The sequence below is a fragment of the Hippocampus guttulatus genome, chromosome 9, assembly GCF_054856545.1.
Source record: "Hippocampus guttulatus isolate MCC_2025c chromosome 9, RoL_Hgut_1.0, whole genome shotgun sequence".
Classification (NCBI taxonomy): Eukaryota; Metazoa; Chordata; class Actinopteri; order Syngnathiformes; family Syngnathidae; genus Hippocampus; species Hippocampus guttulatus.
In genome coordinates, this window is record NC_141269.1 from 6,556,287 (window position 1) to 6,564,939 (window position 8,653).

Below are 8,653 nucleotides of genomic sequence, written 5' to 3' on the forward strand. Positions count from 1 at the left end.
TGTGTTTGTGTTTCCGTTGTTTTGGTTTGTTTTAAGAATTATTAGCCTTTTGCAAAAACACCGCTTATTGTGGAGTGATTTAAGTTCACTGCCACCGTAAAGCCTTCATATTTCGTGGTTGCACTCTCAAAGCAAAAAAAATAAAAAAATCCCATGGCACTCGTATCTCAATACACCAGTAAGTCGGGTCAATCGCATCTCAAGGCACCACTGTACTCGAATTTGCATTGAATTCAGTGCATTTGGTGAATCAAAATGACAGCGGTTTCCTGCGCTTCAGACTGAATGTCTTTTTATGCAACATTGAAGATGATCTCTTTGAACTAGATTGTCATTTGGCTTCCTGAGGGGGGGAAAAAAACATGACCTCACCACAAGCTGGAACACTCTGCCAAAAACGTTGCGCACACTTCAACATGATATCTGGAAAAAGATCACCAGTATAATTGTAAAGCCGGCCAAGCTTATACATAACACTGAGAGGTAATCAAATACTTACTGTATGTCGTCACCTTATTTGACCCTTCCTCTTGCTGCAAACAACCCACTTTGTGCTCAAGGCCAGGCCACCGATTGCGCAACACATATCTCAGAGTTCTGAGATTCTGTCTTATTTGGCCAAATCCTCCTCTCTTTTGGCAAACCTGTGCCTATTTCTGCACACACAAGCTTCTCGAACACATTCACATTACTTCTCTGCACTCAACAAAAAGTCACTCACCACAGAAGCACACAAAACCAGTTTATTTTTGGAGCCCGCAAAATCAAAAGGAGCGAGTTTGGATAGAGCAAAGGAAAAAGGAAGTGGCATAATGGATGTGGCGTAGCTATTCAGTAGATAGCAAGCACAGAGATAGACATAAAATAAAAGAGGACGCAATAATAAATATAGCTTCCTGCCTTAACTTTGGCCTCAAATGGGTGGGAAAAAATTACACAATATGCCCTGGCTCACTTTATTCTGTCATCCGGTGGTGCGACAGTGGAGATACGGAGAAAAAAAAAAAAAGAGGACATCAGCGCCTGCTGTGTGTGTAAATGTCGATTATTTTAGAAGTCCAGGAAAGGGATGAGTGGCCACCTCCCTGGTGCTGTTATTGTAACCGGTGCCGACAATAAACGCAGACAATGCAAGTCATAATTGAATAAACAGAACACATGTAGCTGGATAAAATGTATACAAACCGGGGCAAAGAGAGGAGCCTGATTATTACGATTGCAAATGGTGCCATATTTGTAAGGGACATACAGTACATTGGTGGAATAATCAGAAGAGCTGAGCATGCAGGTTAAAAAAAAGGTTCAAAATATTTTTGTTAAATGCCAATGAATGTGCTGTTTGTAACACAGCCATGTTGGCTGACCTGGTTCAAGAATCAGATGCCTTCCTCATCCCACAGCAGAACAAGCTGTCGTAACTTTGAACAGGACTTCTGAGGCTCCTAATTGTTCAACTAACAGCCTGTTAAATTACCAATGCGCCTTCTTTCTTCAAGCTTATATGATCCAAAAGCAAAATAAGCTGAGGGTATTGGCACCGAAGATTTGGAAAATCTTTCTATAGACACAACTAGTGGCGGAGCTCGAATTTTATCCTTGGGTGGTCCGTGAGGTGGCCAAGGCTATATCAGAGAGAAAATAACATGTTATCAACTATGGACATCCATTTTTATATTGGAAAAAAAATTGCACGAGTGTGCACGCACGCATACACACACACACACACACATCTAAATCATTAGCAATACCAGTTACAAATAGACAAAACACTTTTTCAATAGGTAAATGTGAATAATAATAAATAATAAATTGTCCCTAGGTGTGAGTGTGAGCGCGGATGGTTGTTCGTCTCTGTGCGCCCTACGATTGGCTGTCAACCGGTTCAGGGTGTCCCCCGCCTACTACCCGAAGACAGCTGGGTTAGGCTCCAGCACCCCCCCCCCCCCCGCGGCCCTCCCTTGTGAGGACAAAGCGGATCGGAAAATGGATGGATGGACGTTTTTTTCCAGACCAGCGCCAATCCGAGTATCCACTCTGAGTATTCACTGATACCATTCGTAGTTTTGATATAGAAATTTACAATTTCCACATTGACAGATAATTGTGAAGGAAGACCTTTCTTTCTGACTGACACCCATGATGATTCCCCAGTGAGTCAAACCTCCGCAGGGTGGTTTTTTTTCCCCTTGTGTATCAGTGACTGGTATCGGGAGCCTTCACGAGTCCTCTTGTCATTTGTATCCTTTTGTGATGTTGACACCTAAAAAAAAAAGCCACATAAAATGCAAGCAATCTAGAATGATTCCTTTGAGGTTGTCACGATCCTGCAGTCTAGAGTGACATCAGTATGACATTAGAGACTTTGGAGGTTTCACTATATTTTGTTTCTGCTTTCAAAGTTCATGTGTAACCGTAAGTTGTCACTGCGGCACATTTCCATACTTTGCTCCTTGTCTGGTCGGCAAACTGGGCTCTTCTTTTCGTCGTTTGTGTTTGTCATCTGATAGCCAACCACGTTCCTCGCCACTTCGCCATGTGTCTCTGTGGGGGAGTTGGCCCAGTTATGCGCACATGCACGTCTCCTGTTTCACAACATACAGTGCAGCTGTACTAACTTGTTGATTCGAACGGTCTCACGGGCTGGGTGACGTGCATGTTCATGTTGCCAAATTTTATTTGCAACGCTTGTGAGCTGCCAGGCATGTCGTAAGGCTCCATTTACAAAATGTCTCCCCACCCACTGAAACCACGTTTCAGGTCACCATGGGGAAAAAAAATATGACAGGCCGTGATTGCCGCGGATGCCTGGCAAGATTTGTAAACCGTCAAAAACGTTGGCAGTCGCAATCACGGTGCAGATGCGAAACCCGTTTATCCACAGTCAAACAGAATGAACGCAACGACACTTGATGGTGCACAAAAGGGTGGATCTTTAGAGGTTTTGGTTCAGGGGTCCTGGCTGATTTTTTTTAATTTTTTTTACCTCAGAGCACAGTGGCCCCTAACCCAAAATTTTTAGGTGCACAAGGATAACATTTATGGCTGCACACTGTAAGTGTCTATTCGTAGTGCAATTATTTAACTACATTACTGATTAACATGTTTAAAAGTGAGGCAGAAGTTTGTTAGCAACAAAAAAAATAAAAATTCAAGAATTCCATCCATCCATTTTCCGAACCGCTTGATCCTCACTAGGGTCGCGGGGGGTGCTGGAGCCTATCCCAGCCGTCTTCGGGCAGTAGGCGGGGACACCCTGAATCAGTTGCCAGCCAATCGCAGGGCACACAGAGACGAACAACCATCCACGCCCACACTCACACCTAGGGACAATTTAGAGCGTCCAATCAGCCTGACATGCATGTTTTTGGAATGTGGGAGGAAACCAGAGCACCCGGAGAAAACCCACGCAAGCCCGGGGAGAACATGCAAACTCCACACAGGGAGGCCGGAGCTGGAATCGAACCCGGTACCTCTGCACTGTGAAGCCGACGTGCTAACCACTGGACTACCGGGCCGCCAAATTCAAGAATTAATTATAGTAATTTGCAAATTTACTCGTCGCACAGGAATGAATAGATGAAAAATGTACTTGGTACATATTGAATCATCTGTTTTGATTTGCTTCAATGTCGGTCGTCAAATATGTTAAAGTGACTTGGCCACTCACGCATAAGCACAATATTCCAATTAAAGTACTTGTATTGGATTTATTTCATACAGAATTTTAAAAAAAAATGTTTCTAATTCTAAATGTGGTAGGCATGTGATGTGATTATTTTCATATTTCAAGTGTGCAATGTTTTTAAAAATGGATTATTTTGACATTCACAAGTCTCAGGAAATATCCACGGTCCATTACCAGTGTCAGACTTCAGTGAGTCATGCTTCTTGGGTGGTTGCACACAAATTTCTAGGTTACTCACTTTGGAAGAATGATGAAGAAATCGATGAAAAAAAACAAAAAATTTTCAAGGGGGGAGGGTAAAAAAAAAAAGAACAACGCTGATAATGTGGTTGCACAAGTGTGCACACCCTCATAGATGTTGTTGTGGCTGCATTCAGAATCAACCAATCACATTCAAATTGATTTTTCATGGGAGCCAGGACACACTTTTGGACTGTTAGAGAAATTTAGACAATTCTCACTGCTCCCAGCTCTGAGTGTGGCTGCAAAATTATTATAAATGACAAGAAGTCTTGTACTAAACACAAATGACACGGTGACTGTGAGGCTGGGGACTCAGTATGCTTGCTGAAAGCACAGGGTTTTTTTGTTGTTTTTTTTTTTTTGCACTTGAGACATCTTATCTCATGTACAAGGATGGCCATTACTCGAGCGCCAAGCGGCAGTCACCCTTGAGGCTGGCGGCAGTCATCTTTGACGCGTTCCAGTAGGACCACAGGGGTTGCTCATACCCTCGTCTAACTGGGCCCAAGTTAAACATTGGTTCTTTCTCCAATAATCATAGCCTCATCCCAAGAGGATCTGCATACTTGTGCAACCACATTATCTCAGTTCTGTTTGTACATCCCCTTTCAAAGTGCAGGGGTTGTTGTTGTTTTTTATGTGGAGTAGGATTAATGTCACATTAATAATGGAATGTTTTTCTAAGGATTCATCTTGGGCTCATTTTTATATGTCACAAAAACTCGACATTTGACCAGAACGGGGATTTGGTTACCCTAATTTCTCACGGTTGAAAAGCAACACCGTCCTCTAGAGGCCACCTTATCGTTCAAGTGTATTGAGGCTTGGGGAGTAACGGGAATACATTGTACCCGTGTTACGTCTTCAGGATGACAAAAAAATTAATGGTATTCCGTTACAATTACAGAAAACAAACATGTAATCAGGTTATAGGTACATTTATTAAAAATTGGCATTATTTCGCAAATGGGCGTACAGTCATGAGAAGGGAGATGGACTGCCTATTTCATGTCCTCCTCACCTCCACACACTTGCGGCAAGTTTGAAAGCAACAAGTATGAGGGCCATCAAAAGAGGAAGTGATGACCGCTCTTCATTGTTTGGGACGAAGACATTGAAGGGCTGATTTATTTTTAGCATCTACAAAGATAAGTTTGACCTGTCAGAGTTTTGCAGTCTCAGCTGCTATAATGGAGCTAGCTGCTGTCCCACTGCTCTGTTTCACCTTGCGTCACAAATCACCAATGGATTTACTGTTTGAGACCATATTGCCAAAGAAAACGGCGAAAGTGCGGCGCAGTGAATAAACATTGTACACAGTTTTTCGATGTGACGTCACACTTGTAATGTGCTTATTAAGAAGCCACCGCACCTTTTGTATTTATATTGCACTTAATTGAACGGTGTTTGTTTGTTTTTTTCTTCTTTCTTCTTTCTACCTACATTCTTGCTGCTGGAGGCTGTAAATTTCCCCAGTGTGGGACAAATAAAGGATATCTTATCTTACCTTAAGATAAACAACCAATCAGCGACACAAAGTGTCAGTAGGGAGATTTTTTTTTTAACCTGTTGTGCACTCGTAGGGACATAGCAGGGAAGTCCCCAAGCATTGTGCTGACCTAATACTGAAACAATGGTGGAATATCCACACTTCATGAAACCTTACTTGTAGGTTTAAAACTGCTCCCCTTTGAAGTTCTTTCATTTCATGCCTTGTGATTGCCTGGGGATAAGTCTTAAATCCAATGCGGCGCTGTATTAAAATCGTAAAAACTACCCCCAAAAAATCCACTTTGAGGAAAACCATTAAGTGGTAAAAGACAACAGTTTAGATATCTGGACATGTAGTATTCTTATTAACCACTAGATGGAAGCAAACAGACATAAATATGAGAGCCCAAGTGGGTGCACAGTTTGAGACGCAACCACACGCACAGCTCACTTAAAAACAAGTTAAAAAAAATAAATACTGTCGATATATATGTATATATATATATATACATACATACATATATTGTATGTGTGTGTGTGTGTGTGTGTGTGTGACGTGTTTTGACAAAATCAGGCTTATGTCGCCAAAAATTAATTGGTGAGACTGCTTTTTTCACTTCAAAATACGTGTTGCCATGGTTCAGGTCCGTCCTATAACTAAAGGGCCCAGAATTTCAATCCCGCTGTGTCCGACTCATGTGTCGATGGAGTAGGACACATAGTTGACCGCCATCAGCGTGTGCATGAGCAATGTATCCATTTTGTGGACGCTTTGAGTGTGTGACAGAAAATTACCATATAAAACTGATGCATTATTACTTTTTATTAAATAGCAGACTTCATGCTGCCGACTGGTTAGCACAGTGGTGGGCAAACTACGGCCCGCGGGCCGAATCCGGCCCGTTGGTCTTTTTAATCCGGCCCGCCGAAGGTTGGTCCACAATTAAGGTTCGATGTGAATGATTGCATTCATTTCAATTGGACCTGTAATGACAGGCATTTCACCGACAGGTGGCGCATTGACTTGAAGTTGCAGAACACGGGGGGGGGGCGGGGCAATCTTTTCGACCACCTAGTACCTCTGTATCGCTCTACTTCTACTGGTCTGATCACAACCCATCTGCAGCGATGCACAGGCTAAAATAGGTAATCAACAACACTTTTGTCATTTAAAAAAAGTATATTAATACCGTACTTTCATGCTTTTGTTCTGTTGATGTTTGATATGGACTGTCAACAAATGCAGTTTTTTTTAAATTACCATAGCTCGTGCTGACCTGGCCCTTCTGTCAAATTTTAAAAGTCAATGCGGCCCCCGAGCCAAAAAGTTTGCCCACCCCTGGGTTAGCACGTCGGCCTCACAGTGCTCAGATTTAGGGTTCGATTCCGGCTCTAAATTGTCCCTAGGTATGATTGTGAGCGGAAATGGTTGTTTGTCTATATGCACCTTGTGATTGGCAGACAACTGGAATCGGCTCTAGCACGCCCATGAATGACCCTTGTGAGGATAAGCGGATTAGATATTGGATGGATGGATGTTTGACAAAGGAAGCTCAGTTCACTCCAGACATGACTAAATCAATATTAGCTAATCACATAAATCATCTGTGGAATACTTGTTATTGGACTATCGGATAGGATAGGCAGTACCAAAGGGAATGAAGGAAGTGTAACATGGTGATAATAGTGCTCCTCTCTGCAATTCTTTACAAATAATCCCTCCTTTGAGTAGGTACCAAGCAGCAGCCTCCTCCATGGAGGGGAAGGAAGAGCAGAGGCAGTCTGTGCTCCTTCAATGGGCCTTTGTGGATGGACGCTGCCATCCTTCCCCCCTGACCAATCCTTGGCAACCCATTCAAGAGTGTCACATGGCACACCCGCTCCGCACACATCTCACAAAGCAACCCTGTCACTCGCATCTCATTCACATGCGCTCACAGTGACGTTTATTGGGCAATGGGCGCGCTCCTCCACTTGAGTCAAAGGGAATAAAGTGCCGGGCTGGGTGGCCAAAATGTGACTTCCTGGATACCGCATTCATATTTTTGAAGGAGGAAGTGGTGAGGTATTGGGAGTTGGCAAAGAGCGGTTTCGACACCTTCAAATGTCATTTCATGTGACGTGGATGCAAAGAGTATTATAGTCACTCTAAAAAGAATAGCTTTAGAGTAGTGAATCTCAATGAATTGTGGGTAATATGCTTCAGCTGGGCGGCCCGGTGGTCCAGTGGTTAGCGCGTCGACCTCACAGTGCAGGGGTACCAGGTTCAATTCCAGCTCCGGCCTCCCTGTGTGGAGTTTGCATGTTCTCCCCGGGCCTGCGTGGGTTTTCTCTGGGTCTTTCCTCCCACATTCCAAAAACATGCATGGCAGGCTGATTGAACACTCTTAAGTTGTCCCGAGGTGTGAGTGTGAGCATGGATGGTTGTTTGTCTCTGTGTGCCCTGTGATTGGCTGGCAACCGGTTCAGGGTGTCCCCCGCCTACTGCCCGAAGACAGCTGGGATAGGCTCCAGTACCCCCCGCGACCCTTGTGAGGATAAGCGGATCGGAAAATGAATGAATGAATGAGTGCTTCAGCTGGGCGGTCATGGATGCTTGCTCAACTGAAGTGCACGACACTTTTGAGAATTGGGAGACCCTACACACTTGTAGCCTCGATGGGAACATGCAGTTGAGTGGCACAAGGGTAGAAGTGTGGAGATTGGTATTGGTCCGAAGTGAGGGTACACAAAAGCAAAGCTACGGCAAAGGAATGGCTACTAAAGTGCAGCAAAACATTGCTTTTTCTTAGGCTTGTTCTTGATGCTATTACAGTATCACAGTATGAGTGTGTTCACTAAGGTTCAGAATATGTGTACATTTTATTTCATGAAGCCTGACTGTGGATGATATGATAAACATTGATTTCTCGGTTACAGAGCGTGTTGCAAAAATGCGAACAATGTGTGCATGTGCATACTTTCACCCTTCAGTGAGGTGTTGTGTCACCTTGACCATGCCACTGAAAATTTTCAGTGGAATTGCTTTAGTCACTTTTACCATTCTTATACTTCATAGGAAATTTGAAGGCAACATTGGTTCCAAACTACAGGCTCGCCCCCTTCAGCCTGATCGACTAGAAACTAGAGCCGTGCGATACCTGAGATTTTGGTATCAATCAACACCATTTAAATACTGCAGCCAGTATCACCGATACGAAGTACTTTTAGGTTCCCAAAATATTATGGTATTCT